General features: G+C 37.1%; 1 protein-coding gene and 1 long non-coding RNA gene across 4 annotated transcripts in view; one reads left to right on the top strand and one right to left on the bottom strand.

The window, feature by feature from the left end:
• The window catches only part of LOC103935063 (exosome complex component RRP42-like), an 88,826-nt gene that overhangs the window by 16,949 nt on the left and 56,684 nt on the right, over window positions 1-15,193 (top strand). The gene's annotated exons all lie outside the window — the stretch shown is intronic.
• LOC125474449 lies at window positions 644-2,603 on the bottom strand. Its single transcript, XR_007256010.1, has 3 exons — window positions 2,036-2,603; window positions 1,695-1,909; window positions 644-1,060 (listed from the first exon to the last, which is right to left on the bottom strand). It is a non-coding gene; the product is annotated as an uncharacterized LOC125474449 (long non-coding RNA).

The raw sequence follows: 15,193 nt of genomic DNA, 5'->3' as shown, positions 1-15,193 counted from the left end.
CAAACGATATTATCTACACTAAAGGGGAGGAGGTGGGCTTACCCTCACAATTGGCTAGCAATAATATGATTCAATCAGTTGTTTATTAAATATTATTTTCTCTATTCTTAATATAAATTCAATAGAGAATGATTTTATTATGTGAATTCAACTGCTTTAATTGATTTATGAGGGGTTTCTTCTAGCATGATCTAAGATTATTCATTTACTTCAAATATTTGACTTTTCTTTTGTCAATTTACGCATATAAATATATTTAAAACGTACAAGTCACGCATAATGTGCCGTGATTCAAAAAATATCTTCTGCACTCGCATGAGCGCGTGCATAAAGACTAGTTTTTCATTAATTAGAGTTTAAAATCTAAACTTGGAAAAAGAAATTCGAAGTACGATGTAATTGCTTAATGATATGAACCGTTTAATAATATTAAAAATAGACAATATCGATTGTCAAGCAACATTGCATAGCTAAAAAGAAAAGAGACGATAGAAGGAGAAAACATAAGTCACAAGGCATGAGATAATTTTCGGTAAATTATGTGTAAGACAACACAATTGAGTGCACATTAGTGTTCAAAAGGATTATGCGTAATTCAACTCATATTTTTCACCGAACATTTCTAACGAATTTCATGGCTGAAAATTTTATCAAGACTTCATAGAGAAGCAATAAGTGTTTAGTTTAGATATGAAACTAGGAGTATTGTATTTAAGTCTTCAAATACAAGACTAAATGTGTTATAAAAATGGTGTGTAAAAAGTATTTACATAAGGTTGTTACAAATCAATAGTTGGACGGAATAGCATGATAAACTTTATTTTGGTTAGGAACGTGAAAAACTATCTAGCAACACAATCTATCACGAGATGTAAGTTTTCTACACACACACACACATATATATATATTTATTTATTTATTTATATCAACTTGTCATATTTCCTAAAACTAAAAGCATGGCAATTTAGGGAACCTTGGCTGCCATTTGTCATATGCGGCAGCTGCTTCAGCCAACCCCACTGGAATCCGTTGAGTGCATTTCATTCGAAAATCTATCACTCTAAAAAACGAAAACAAAAAATCAATTCAAACCCAACATATCCAACAACCCAAAAATTATAATAATCTAATCAGACAATAAACAACCAGAGACGAAGCTCTATTACCATAAAGAAATCAGGGGTTCTCTGGTATAAGCTAGCTGAAGCTTCATCAGATATATAGAGAATGATCAAACAATCAGAGACTAATCTCAATTACCAGAAAGAATTTGTGGCTTGTTTGGTAGAACTAATTGAAGCTTCGTTCACTATATAAAGGATGACCAAAGAACTAAAAAAAGTGGTAATATGTTGTTATAATTGAATCATAATTCGAGTCTTACTCCAAGATGGACGGCATGGCAAGTTTAATTCATGAAATTAGGAATATATAGAGTCAAATGAAATTGGATGAACCAAAATTCTTGATAGCTAGATCAACTATGAGCGCTATATACAGTCATGTCACAATTTGGATTATATGTAGAGAAGTGAGAACCAAAATTTATGAAGACACAAAGACTTTAGATACGAAGATACAGACTTCAAATTGCCACATGCTAAAACGTTAAATCCGCTTGGATATGGAATGTGCAAACACAAAAACATAGACTCCATAATTTGGCATACCAAAAACTCTTTGTGGATGCTTACCCCATAATTGTCTGCATGAATTTTTTCCTTCTTTCAAGCCATGCTTTATCGATAGCCTATCATATTTCGTATTCTCGATGTGTCTTTAGATTGTGAAACATACCCATCTTATTAAACTATAATTCTTACTTAACTTTAGTAATTCCTCAAACTTTCAAATGTTGCTTTAGCTTCATCACTCATTTTTCAATGGATTTTCTTCGGGCCTCCTTGGCCTATAAAGTACAGAATAGGAATGTGAAATTTAAAAGTTACGATGACAAAAAAAACAGAGTATACTTTTAGACAATATGTTTAAACACCCAAATATAATTGATATCTTTCAAAAAAAAAGAAAATACCTCTCAATTAGATTTCTTTCGTTCACGAACTTTCTCCTTGACAAACCATCTTAGGAAATCAGTCACAACAGGAGCAAGGAGTGGGGAAGGAGGCAGAGAGAAGTGGGAATTATACCTGGAAATAACAAGAAAAACCATCGAGTACGACTATTTGTGAACACCATGCTTGGCAAGGGTAGAAATTTCATTTAATATTGAGATGAACATGATAAGATCCATATGCAAAATAAAAACAAAATACAGTATACTACAGTTCATAAAAACTTGCACTCAACTCCCCGTTCATAAAAACATAGAAAGAAAGTGTATTGTTTTGGTATAACCGAATAACCATGCACAATAATGAGCTCATACTCATATTGAGAGATGTTCAAACATAATTGTACCAATCATATATAAGAAGAAATACTCTACGCATATACTTTGAGTAACAGAAATTATACTAAAAAATTAAAATTATTATTGATTAAGCCCACCAAGATTTCTCAATCACTTCGAATGTCAACTCATTGTTTGCAAAAGATATACAAAATAGTATATTAGTTGGGTTACAAAGAGTAATGCACCCTTACAGTCATTCTCACATGTTGAAGACAATCAGATTGTTGCACGTGCAAAAAACTTGATTATACGAATCATATATAAGAGAAAGTACTATATAAGTATACTTCAAAGTAACAAACTTTATACGAAAACTGAAAATTATTATAGAGTAAGGACAACTATATTATACAATCAACTTTGAAGTGTTATCCATTGGTAAATTTTCAGTATTAATTCTATTGGGTTATCCATAAGAAATTAAGAATCCAAAATTGCATCAATTCTTAGTTCAAAGTCCAAACCAACAGCCAGTGTGCTTATGTGGTCTAGACCCAAACCATACAGTACAAAATTGAAAACTCCATAAAAATGATCCCTCACTTATTTTATTTTATTTTTTATTTTTTTTCCAGAGGAACTACCCATTCGAGTTTCCGATCTACCACATTTGTGCGGTGTAACCCCTGTATATCTGGAGCTGGCCCGCAAAGAAGCCGGTGCTCTGCCGACCTAATGTGCACGAATTCTTCCTTGGTCAAATTCTTCATCTTTTCATTCATTAGAAAAAGGGATTAAAACCCAAACCCACCCCCCATTTTGTTGAGATGTAAGCTGCATACAAGCTTAATGTCGAACTGCAGATGACAATCCTGCAGAAAGAAGTGAAGAGAACTCTGAAATCGAAGAGGTGAAGAACTTGCTATTTTTAGCCAGTAGCCGTTTGGTTCAAAATGTGCAACGGCTAAGTTTCTGTTTTTAGAACTCTTACAGCTGGGTTCTTATTTGGTTTTTAATTGTACTGTGTTTCCCATCTTCTTCCAAGTGGATGGATGATATCCTCCAATGTCAATTAATGGTTGGAGAAGAGTACCTAGGTCTCTAGAGTGTAGGTTCTGTTTTGTGATCTGAAAAGGTCTGATATAGTCCTTGTAAAGTTTTATGTTTTCGGCTGTAATGAAAAAACACAGACTCTTGACTTCTCAACTCTCTCTCTCTCGAAGAACTTCAGTTCTTTCTAAAAAACTATTATTCAAGATTCAATCTTTAACGAAGTTATTTATTCAAAATCATGCCTGGTACCATTTCAAACATGGCATCAGAGCTTCTGGTCTGATTCCGAAGAAGGGAGTAAAGCTGTGAGAAAGGTTCCTCCTTAAAAAAAAAATCCCAGAAGGGATAAAGATGGTTCCTTTATTGGTTGATTCACTGATACTCACTAAGAAAATGGTGGGATCAGGTTCTTCCAGTGGAGACTTACGAACTCCACAGTTCGATGGTGCAAACTATGATTTTTGGGCTGTCAAGATGGAAATTATCCTCATAGCGCATGATCTATGGGATGTAGTGGAACTCGGTGTACAAGTTCAGCAGATTTCTGAAGAGAAAGAAGGTTCTGGAGAGGAGGGTAGCGAGGCTGAGCAAATTCCAGTGGAACCACTAACCATCTCCAGAGAAGACATAATCAAAAACGCCAAGGCGTTGAGTCTTATACAAAGAGCTATAATAGATGAGCTTTTTCCTCGTATCAGAAATGAGAAGACTGCAAAAGGGGCTTGGGACATTCTGAGAAGAGAGTTCAGAGGAGATAAAAAGGTAAGAGCTGTGAAACTTCAAGCAGTTAGGGCTGACTTTGAATATATGAGAATGACAGATAGTGAAAACCTAGATGACTATTTGGGTAGGTTTTTTGGAATTGTGAATAATCTGAAGTCTCTTGGTGAAGATGTGACTGAACAAAGAATTGTGCAGAAATTATTGATGAGTCTAAGTAGGAGATATAAATCCATTGTGTCTATTATTGAGGAAAGTCGAGATCTGGATGCTATTAGAGTGGAAGAAGTTATTGCATCTGTCAAAGTATATGATAAAAGGGAAGACTTACATGATGAAAAGGATAGATTGACAGGAACTGAGAGGGCTTTTAGTAGTCTCAGAGTTGGAAACAATCAGGTCACAGGCACTTACAAAGGTTCTCAGAGTAGGCCAAATCAAAAGTGGCAGGGAAAAAACAATAAGGGATCAAACTGGTCTCCGAGTGGAAGCTGGAACAACAATCCAGGAAGTAATTGGAACAACAGATTCAATTCACAGAACAAGTAAGGGAGCAGTAGTCAAAGTTCTGTGAAACCACAGTGTCAAGTGTGCCAGAAATTTCATTTTGGTGTGTGCAGATACAAAGGAAAACCAAAATGTGGAAAGTGCAATCGTTTTGGTCATATTGCAAAGGACTGTGATGGTCACAAGCAAGTTGCTCACTGTGCAAAGGAAGAAGAAGTAACTACAGGAACCATGTTTTATGCCTGTCACTCATCAACTGTGCAAGATAGAAGTGTGTGGTTTGTGGACAGTGCTTGCAGCAACCACATGACATCTCAAGAGTCTACCTTAATAAATCTTGACAAATCTGTGACTTGTAAAGTTAAAATGGGCACTGGTGATCTTGTACAAGCAATTGGAAAAGGCACTTTAGTGGTTGAAACTCAGCGTGGGAAAAGATATATAAATGAAGTATTGCTGGTTCCTGGCTTGGATGAAAACTTACTAAGTGTAGGTTAAATGATGGAGCATGGCTACTATGTCCTATTTGGGGGTAATATGGCAGTGATCTTTGATGATAACAGTCTTAACAATGTTGTAGCAAAGGTGATCATGGCAGGAAATCGATGTTTTCCTCTCTCACTAGAATCCATAACTCCTGCAGCAAGGAAAGCTTCTATGGTTGAAGATTCATGGATATGGCACAGAAGACTTGGACATTTGAACTTTAACAATATGAAGAAGATGCAGCAGAAGGAAATGGTGGTTGGACTACCTGTTTGGACAGAAATGAGAGATGTGTGTGAAGGTTGTGTATCAGGCAAACATCACAGAGAATCCTTTGACAAAGGAAAAGCATGGAGAGCAAGCTGCCCACTTGAATTAGTGCATACAGATTTGTGTGGACCTATGCAAAATGAGTCCATTGCAGGAAATAGATACTTCATCACATTCATTGATGATTTCTCAAGAATGTGTTGGGTATACTTTCTCAGAAACAAATTTGATACCTTCAATGTGTTCAAGAAATTCAAAGTTTTTGTTGAACTGCAGAGTGGATTCAATTTAAAGAAGCTAAGGAGTGATAGAGGTGGTGAATACACCTCAAATGAGTTTCTAGACTACTGTGCAAGCATGGGAATGGAGAGTCAACTGACTATTGCCTACTCTCCTCAGCAGAATGGAGTTGTTGAGAGGAAGAATAGATCGATTGGTGAAATGGCAAGGTCTATGATGGTTGAGAAAGGAATGCCTATAAAATTCTGGGCAGAAGCTGTAAGCACAGCAGTGTACCTTCAAAATAGATGTTATACAACATCTGTTCTAGACAAAACTCCTTTTGAAGCATTCACAGGTAGAAAGCCTGGAATCAAGCACCTGAAAGTTTTTGGCTGTGTATGCTATACTCATGTTTCTTCACATCTGAGACACAAGTTTGATGAAAAGTCCAGGAAATGAGTATTCATGGGATATGAGAGCTGTGAAAAAGGATATAAAGTATATGATCTACAATCTAAAAAGATAGTACTCTCAAGAAGTGTAATTTTCAGTGAAAAACAGTCATGGAATTGGAAAATTGATCAAGTGGAGCCTACTTCAACTCATTTCAACCTTGAAGGATTTGACTATGAAGAAGAAGGTAGAGAGGAACAAACTGATGATGTGTAGTATAACAGTGCTGGAAGTTCTCATTCAAACACTGTTGTTCATGAGTCAGTTGAGAACAATGGTGAAAATCACAGTCAAGGCTCCACACCAAGCTCCACTCCTGTGAAGTTGAAAACTCTAGAAGATATATATGCAAGGTGTCACATGTGCATTATAGAACCTGAGACTTATCCAGAAGCAGCAAGTGATTTAGCTTGGCAAGAAGCTATGAATGCAGAATTGGAAATGATTGAGAAGAACAATACTTGGGAACTTGTTGAGAGACCTGTTGATAAACCTGTTATAGGTGTGAAATGGGTGTTTAAAACAAAATTGAATCTGGATGGAACAGTTCAAAAACACAAAGCCAGACTTGTAGCAAAGGGGTATGCACAGAAACCAGGGATTGACTACAATGAAACTTTTGCACCTGTGGCAAGATTAGACACAATTCGAACTCTCATTGCCTTAGCAGCACAAAAGGGATGGAAGCTGTTTCAACTGGATGTTAAATCTGCGTTTCTGAATGGTGTGCTTGATGAAGAAGTGTATGTTGAGCAGCCTGAAGGTTTTGAGTTGGGAAATGCAAGTAAAAAAGTCTACAAGTTAAGGAAGGCCTTATATGGACTTAAACAGGCACCTAGAGCCTGGTACAGTGAAATTGATGCTTATCTCTCTCTGTGTAAATTCAAAAGAAGTACAAGTGAAGCCACCCTATACACAAGATCTGATGATGAAGGAGGGTTGATAATTGTCTCAATATATGTTGATGACATTATCTATACTGGCAGCAGTGACAAGATGATTTGTGAGTTCAAAAAGGAGATGATGCAGAAATATGAAATGTCAGATCTTGGTCTCCTGCATCACTTCCTTGGTATGGGGATATTACAAACTGATCAAGGTGTATTTATTCACCAAAGTAAGTATGCCAAATCTCTACTTGAGAAATTTGGGCTTGAAGACTGCAAACCTGTGTCTATTCCCTTATCTACTGGTGAAAAACTCAAAAAGGTGGATGAGAGTGAGTTGGCAGATGAAGGGCTTTACAGAAAAATAGTTGGAAGCTTGCTGTACTTAACAGCAACTAGACCTGACCTTATGTACGCTGCAAGTCTGTTATCAAGGTTTATGAATGGACCAACTAAGAAGCACCTGGGAGTTGCGAGAAGGGTACTGAGATATGTGAAAGGGACCCTAAACTATGGTATTGAATATGTGAAAGACAAGTCTGCAATTCTTATTGGGTTCTGTGATGCAGATTGGGCAGGCAGTGAAGATGATAGCAGAAGCACTTCTTGCTATGCCTTCATTTTTGGCAGTAGGGTATTTTCTTGGGCCTCTGTGAAACAAAACACAGTTGCACTGTCAACAGCTGAAGCTGAGTATGTTTCAGCAGCTGAGGCAACTGCACAGTCAATTTGGTTGAGATTTGTTCTTGATGACTTTGGGGAAATGCAAACTGAGGCAACACCTTTATTCTGTGATAATATGTCAGCAATTTCTATGGTTAAAAACCCTGTATTTCATCAGAGAACTAGGCACATAAATAGGCGATATCATTTCTTAAGGGAAGCTCTGTAAGAAGGGATGATCAATGTGCAGTTCTGCAGAAGTGAAGAACAACTTGCAGACATATTTACAAAAGCGTTGCCAAAAGATAGATTTAATCAGTTGAGATTGAGACTTGGAGTGAAGCCAGTAAGCAGCTTAGGAGAGGCTGTTGAGATGTAAGCTGCATACAAGCTTAATGTCGAACTGCAGATGACAATCCTGCAGAAAGAAGTGAAGAGAACTCTGAAATCGAAGAGGTGAAGAACTTGCTATTTTTAGCAAGTAGCCGTTTGGTTCAAAATGTGCAACGGCTAAGTTTCTGTTTTTAGAACTCTTACAGCTAGTTTCTTATTTGGTTTTTAATTGTACTGTGTTTCCCATCTTCTTCCAAGTGGATGGATGATATCCTCCAATGTCAATTAATGGTTGGAGAAGAGTACCTAGGTCTCTAGAGTGTAGGTTCTGTTTTGTGATCTTAAAAGGTTTGATATAGTCCTTGTAAAGTTTTATGTTTTCGGCTGTAATGAAAAAACACAGACTCTTGACTTCTCAACTCTCTCTTTCGAAGAACTTTAGTTCTTTCTAAAAAACTATTATTCAAGATTCAATCTTTAACGAAGTTATTTATTCAATATCATGCCTGGTACCATTTCAAACACATTTGAAATTAATCAAAATTAGGTTAACCAAGAAACGTATGCATCATCCAACCTGTTTCAAATCATCCTCATAATCACTGAGGTTTTAACTAATATCATCCAACCTGTTTCATTCATTAGGAAAAAAAAAAAAAAAAAAAAGATTAAAACCCAAATCCACGCCTATCTCCCTCTGTCTCTGCAGCCCATGCTTCCTGGCATTTAATAATTACCCTCAACTTTAGAATAGATAATGTTGAAAACAAAATTTTGTCAGCACGTAGATGTGTGTGGTAATGATCAGTTGCCCATCATCTGGTTCAATTCTCAAAACTTAGATTTTACTGCAGAGGGAGACGACTTAACTTCAAGTCTTGGAGTGATTGAGATTGATTTATCATAGCCACTCATCACTCATCCACATTTTTCTTTTGATTATTTTGAATGAGTTGAGATGCGTCTATAAAAGGACGTTGATTTCTGCATCCGTAATTATGCGAATGCCATAAACACTTCCATAATCAGAAAACATAAGTTGTCATGGGAATGGAATCGCGCCGATCGAAGTTCATTTCTGTACGTTGTTTTACTTTGCTATTAATCATTGCTACTCAATTTTCTCTCTCTGTGCAGACGCAGACAATTTGTCACGACGATGAGCGCTCTGCCTTGTTGCAATTCAACGACAGCTTCACGATAGACGCGTCAGCTTCTACACTTCCTTTTGCTTATCCAAAGGTTGCATCTTGGACACTAGAAGGAGATGCTCAGAATCAGACAAGTGACTGTTGTTCGTGGGATGGTGTCGAGTGTGATGAGGTCTCTGGCCATGTTATTGGCCTTGACCTAAGAAGTAGCTGTCTCTATGGTTCTATCAACTCCAGCAGCAGCCTCTTTCAACTTGTTCACTTGCAGAGTCTTGACCTCTCAGATAACGACTTCAGCTTCTCCCAAATACCATCAAGATTGGGGCATGATCTTGCGAGCCTAACGTATCTCAACCTTTCTCAGTCTTTTTTTTCTGGCGAAATTCCATCAGAAATTTCAATGCTATCCAAGCTCTCAACCCTTGATCTGTCAACCAGTCAGAAGTTTCCCGACGATGATAACATTTTGAATCTGACCAAAACCAACTTGATAAGCCTAGTTCAAAATATGACCAAGAACATCGAACAACTTCATCTTAATTCCGTAAACATATACTCCACTGTGCCTCATGTTTTGGCCAATGCATCTTCTCTCATATCCCTCAGACTTGCCGACTGTGGGCTGTATGGGGAATTCCCAGTTGGCGTTTTCCACCTACCAAGCTTACAAGTTCTTTATCTGTTTGAAAACTATGACCTAACCGGTTATTTTCCTAACTTCAATAAGACCAATTCTTTCAAGAGATTGAATGTTTCGTACACGAATTTCTATGGTCAATTGCCCTCTTCTATCGGAAACCTTCATTCCTTAAATGTGCTAGGACTCTCATACTGTACCTTCTGTCCCTGTCTTCCTTCTTCACTCAGAAACCTTACCCAACTCAATTCCCTTGACATTTCCCAATTTTATGACTCTACAAAAAACTTTTGCACAAACCAATTAGCTTCTTGTCCCTGGTTTTGGGTTGGAAAGCTAACAAACCTTTTCTTCTTAGGCCTTGATGATGCTATAAGGGGAGAATTCCCAGATTTTCTGGCTAACCTGACCCAACTCTCGTATCTATCCATGAGGAGTAATGAAATGACTGGTCCAATCCCTTCTTGGCTCATGAACTTGTCCCAACTAAGCCATCTAGACCTCATGGATAACAAATTACAAGGAGAAATTCCTCAATCGTTCTTCCGATTACGAGATCTTCAATTCCTTGGCCTTTCCCATAACAACTTGAGTGGATTGGTTGAAGTTGATCAACTTTCTAAGCTCAAATTTTTACAGGAACTAAGTTTATCATTTAACAAGTTATCTCTGAATTTCAAAACCAATATGAGCGCTGCTTTTCCTAAGCTTCGGGTTCTAATGCTGGATTCGTGCAACTTGACAGAGTTTCCAGGATTTTTACATGATCAATACGAGTTGACCGACCTCGGCCTTTCCAACAACAACATTCGGGGCCAAATACCGAAGTGGTTGTGGAATGCAACTAGAGAAACAATGTTGAATCTCAATCTTGCCAACAACTCTTTAACAGGGTTTGAGCAAGATCCAGGCACTTTTCCGTGGCAGAATCTGTTGTTCTTTTTTCTCAGCCTTAACAAGTTACAAGGATCACTGCCAATTCCGCCACAATCCATCATAATTTATGATGTTGCAGACAATTGTTATAGTGGAGAAGTATCACCGTCATTCTGCAACTTGAATGATCTGCATGCTCTTGATTTGTCCAACAATAACTTCAGCGGCAAGCTTCCGCAGTGTTTGGGGAACTCCAGTAATCTTGGAGTACTGAGTCTGGGGAACAATTCTTTTCACGGTGGTCTTCCTTCGTTATGTTCAACTGCAAAAAGTAGTTTGGAATCGGTTGATTTAAGTTATAACCAGTTAGGGGGAAAGCTACCAAGATCAATTGCCAATTGCACTCAGTTGGTGTTTCTCAACATTGCAAACAATCACATCAGCGACATCTTCCCATCTTGGTTGGGGGCACTTCCAGTCTTATGGGCTCTCATTTTGCGGTCTAATGGATTTCATGGCGTCATTGGTAACCCTGCAACAACCCATGAGTTCCCCAAGCTCTGCATAATCGATTTGTCTAACAATGATTTTTCTGGTATATTGCCCTCAAACTACTTTGAGAACTGGAATTCCATGAAATTTGTTGGCAAAAGCAAGCACACGTACTTTGAGGCCTTCTCGTCCATCAGCTCACATGGAGATTTAACCTACTTTACTTTTGCATTCCCGCTCACAATCTTTGCCAAAGCTGTTGTGCTGAAATATGAAAAGACCCCAAATCTTCTCAAACTGATAGATCTATCAGGTAATAAATTTGACGGAGAGATTCCAGCAGGTGTTATTGGGAATCTAAGAGGCCTTGTTTTGCTTAACCTTTCGAATAACGCTCTCACCGGTCAAATCCCCTCATCGTTGGGGAACTTGAATATGCTCGAGTCATTAGATCTCTCCCACAATCAGCTCTCAGGAAGGATCCCCAGTAATCTGGCGCAACTCACTTTCCTTGAATGTTGGGATGTGTCCCATAATCTTCTTTGGGGGCCAATACCAGTTGGCAAACAATTTGACACATTCGAAAACGATTCATACGAAGGAAACTCGGGTTTGTGTGGAAAGCCTTTGTCAAGGAAATGTGAAGCGCCGCCACCACCATCAGCCGTGGAAGAAGATGAAGACTCTGGGTTCGAAATTGGACTAGATTGGTATGTGGTTCTGCCAGGAGTTGTCAGTGGTCTAATAGTAGGGGTGGTTGCTGGGAATACACTGGCAAACAAGAAGCGTGAATGGTTTGTCGAGAAATTCAGCAGGAGGCGGCAGCCAAGACGCAGGAGGAGGAGGAGGGGATAAAGTGCTTTTTAGTCCTTGTAAATTTGATCTCCATGTTTAGTTGTTGTTTAAGTTGTTATGGGGTTGAGTCTGTTGCATTTTGTTATCCTTTATGTAGTGTGGTGTTGTTTTGTCTTGCTATATCCCAATTCATAGATGTAATACATGTTACCGCGGGTCTCCGAAATGACCCGTGCCTTTGTAATATATTCTTAGGCAAAATAATAAAACACGTGTTTGTGATATATAACACATGTATGATCAAAATTAGACATGTACAATTTTGGGTTTTTTGGGCCCAACGTGAGATTTGGTGTTGGTGCCCCAATGTTTGATTCGGTGACATACAAATGTTTGATTTGGTGCCCCAGTGTTTGTGATATACAAATGTTTGGAGAACTTACTTGTCCCTCCACTTACGATTAATATATCTTCACAGTATGAACATTATAATCGGAATCGTTCATTCTCTTTATCATAATCATATCTACAAAAAATTCTTCAATTCAGAGATTTTTTAGTCATCCATTCATGTAAAGCCAATCAACGGTTTTAGTAACAAGTAGCATCTTCATGATGAACTGTTTATTTGTTTTATGCATATGAATGGTTAAAAGATTTTCAAATTGAATAATTTTTTTGTGTGTAGGATCTTTGATAATAAAGATAATAAACGGTTTCGATTATGATGTTTGTACGATGAAGATATGTTAATAATAAGTGAAAGGACAAGTAATTATTTTACATTTGGTTGAGGTGATATTTAGGTTACTTTAAAAAGTTGAAAGCAGATAGTATAATAGGGCATAAGTCAAATAGATCAAGGTTTACTACCATTTGTATTAGAAGGGTAGTTAACCTTCCAGTTATATTTTCAGGTGAGGGAAGGAAGGAAGACAAATGAAAGAGAATGCATCAAACAAACAAAAAAATTTAAGGTGTGTATAACTTAATATTTTCCAGTTACATTTTCTAAATCTAACCTTTTTTTTTAAGATATTCGATATTATTTACACTAAAGAGTGGGGGAGTGGGCTAAACCTCACATTTGGCTAGTCGATAATTTGGTTCGAATCTGCTGTTGATGAGAATCGAACTTAAGACCTCTCACTTATAATTCAGAACAGTACTATTAGACCTTATTATTGACATATTCTAAACTTAACTTTGAAGTGTAGAAATATTTTCTCACCTTCTTCCTCAACTTCTCTCTTCATCACTCATTTCTCATCTCTAACAAAATTCCACAGATTTAAAATGATATAGTTATCAATAAATAAGCCCCGTGGTGGGAGTACGTTGCCTGTAGAGAAACCGACTGCCTAGAAGTAAGAATCTAACAAAGAGTGGGAAGTTGAAAGGATACGAACAACGAAGTAGAAGAGTTATGCTGGTATGGATTTTCATTTATGTTGCAGAACTATAGCGGATATACTCCCCACATAAATAAAATAAAATAAAATAAAATAAAATACTCCTCATATACACTGAGTTCAAATCCTTCTCTCCTCAATTTATATTACTTTAAAGTAAAATATCGCTTGTAGGAGAAACTACCGAATACATCTGGTATAATTTGGCTGTTAAGGTCTAAGTGGCATTAGCATGTCAGATTGTGGTTCAAACTTAAAATCTTCAATTTTCTTTCAATTCTTGACATTACATAATCGATCCAAGCAATATATATATTCTACCCAATCCAATCTCGAAATCCATGAATATCAATTTAAAGCCAATTTGGCAAGTGTGAGAGATATGAGGGATGCTGATGCATTGACCAAGATACACACACACACACACACGGGAAGAATGTGGCTATCCAACCAAGAATAAGTTGTTTTATTTTATGTTGGTCACTGAATTGCAACAAGGCGGAGCTCTCTCTAAAATGGAAAGTGTCTGCATAAATTAAAAACAATGAGTAGCATTGAGTAAAAGCAAGGTATTAATACAACTAATAGAAACAAAAGTTACACCCCGAGGATCCCGTCCTAGGGCCATGACTGTTTATTTCCTGATTATATTTGTTTTTCGCTCTCATGTAATGGAGTAGTGGTGGTTGAAGTTTACTTTTTGTACATTGTTTTACTTTTTGTAAATTGTTTAATTTTTTGAGTGAAAAAGGATTTTCAAAGTAGGAAGGGCAATCCATCAATCTGCACCTCTTCGAATGTATACGAAGAAAGTTGAGGTTCTATTTTAAAATCAATTGATAATATAGGGAGTAGTTTAACTTCATATAATCTCTTGCATAGTTTGGTCCTTTACCAATGTGGAACTTTGTCCTCACATTTTCACACGCCCCTCGCTGTTTATTTGATTTATACTGAGTCCTAATTATATTTGTTTTTGCTCTCACTAGAAAAATGGCCCACGTGTTGCAGCGGGTTCTAATTACGTAATGCATTTTCAATTGGATTAATCTAGAAAACGCACTTTCAAAGTAGCTTTACAAATTGAATCTCTCAAATTCTCTGTTTCCATTATTGTTAAACTACTTTCCATTAGCTTTACAGATTTGTGAGATTCAGTAGTTCATTAGAATTTCTAGAGATTAAGTAGTTCATTAGAATTTCTCACAATTAAATAGTTCATTAGAATTTCCCACAATGAAAACTTCTCGTCGAAAATGAATGAAACACATTGAGGGTTTCACTTTCCTAAACCCTCATTGTGTTTCATTCGTTTTCATTCCCCCAATTAAACTGATAAACTAATTCACACAACCTGAGTTTCAAACCAACCTAAGCACAGATTCAAACCCGAGTTTCAAACCAAATTATATAATGTTAATCTACTTTTGATTAGCTTTACAAATTTGTGAGATTAAGTAGTTCATCAGAATTTCTCCCCAATTCTAATGAAAACTTCCTGTCGAAAATGAATGACTTCGACTTGAAAACATAAAATGTTGATTGACCCAATCTTAGTATTAACCCCCAAATCAAATTCCTTTGTTTGTGTTTTATCTCTTTCCTTTATTCCAAATTGACATAATTCCAGATAAAAAGCCTCAAAGAATCTAAACCTTCCTTTAGATGAATTCTATGTGTGCATGTTCCCAATAAAACAGAATGTTTAACCATCTTTCTAATAAAACAAACTCCAATTGTTTGAGCATTTTCTGTCACATTCCGGTCCGAGGCGGATCATTTTCCAGGCCCGCTCCACCACCGTAGCACGATATTGTACGCTTTAGGCCCTGACCACGCCCTCACGGTTTTGTTTCTGGGAACTCACATGAGAACTTCCC

The sequence above is a fragment of a genome, unplaced genomic scaffold (genome assembly GCF_019419815.1).
Source record: "Pyrus x bretschneideri cultivar Hongxiangsu unplaced genomic scaffold, Pyrus_bretschneideri_v1 Contig12, whole genome shotgun sequence".
NCBI classification, from domain to species: Eukaryota; Viridiplantae; Streptophyta; class Magnoliopsida; order Rosales; family Rosaceae; genus Pyrus; species Pyrus x bretschneideri.
This window is presented reverse-complemented; position numbering and strand designations above follow the sequence as displayed.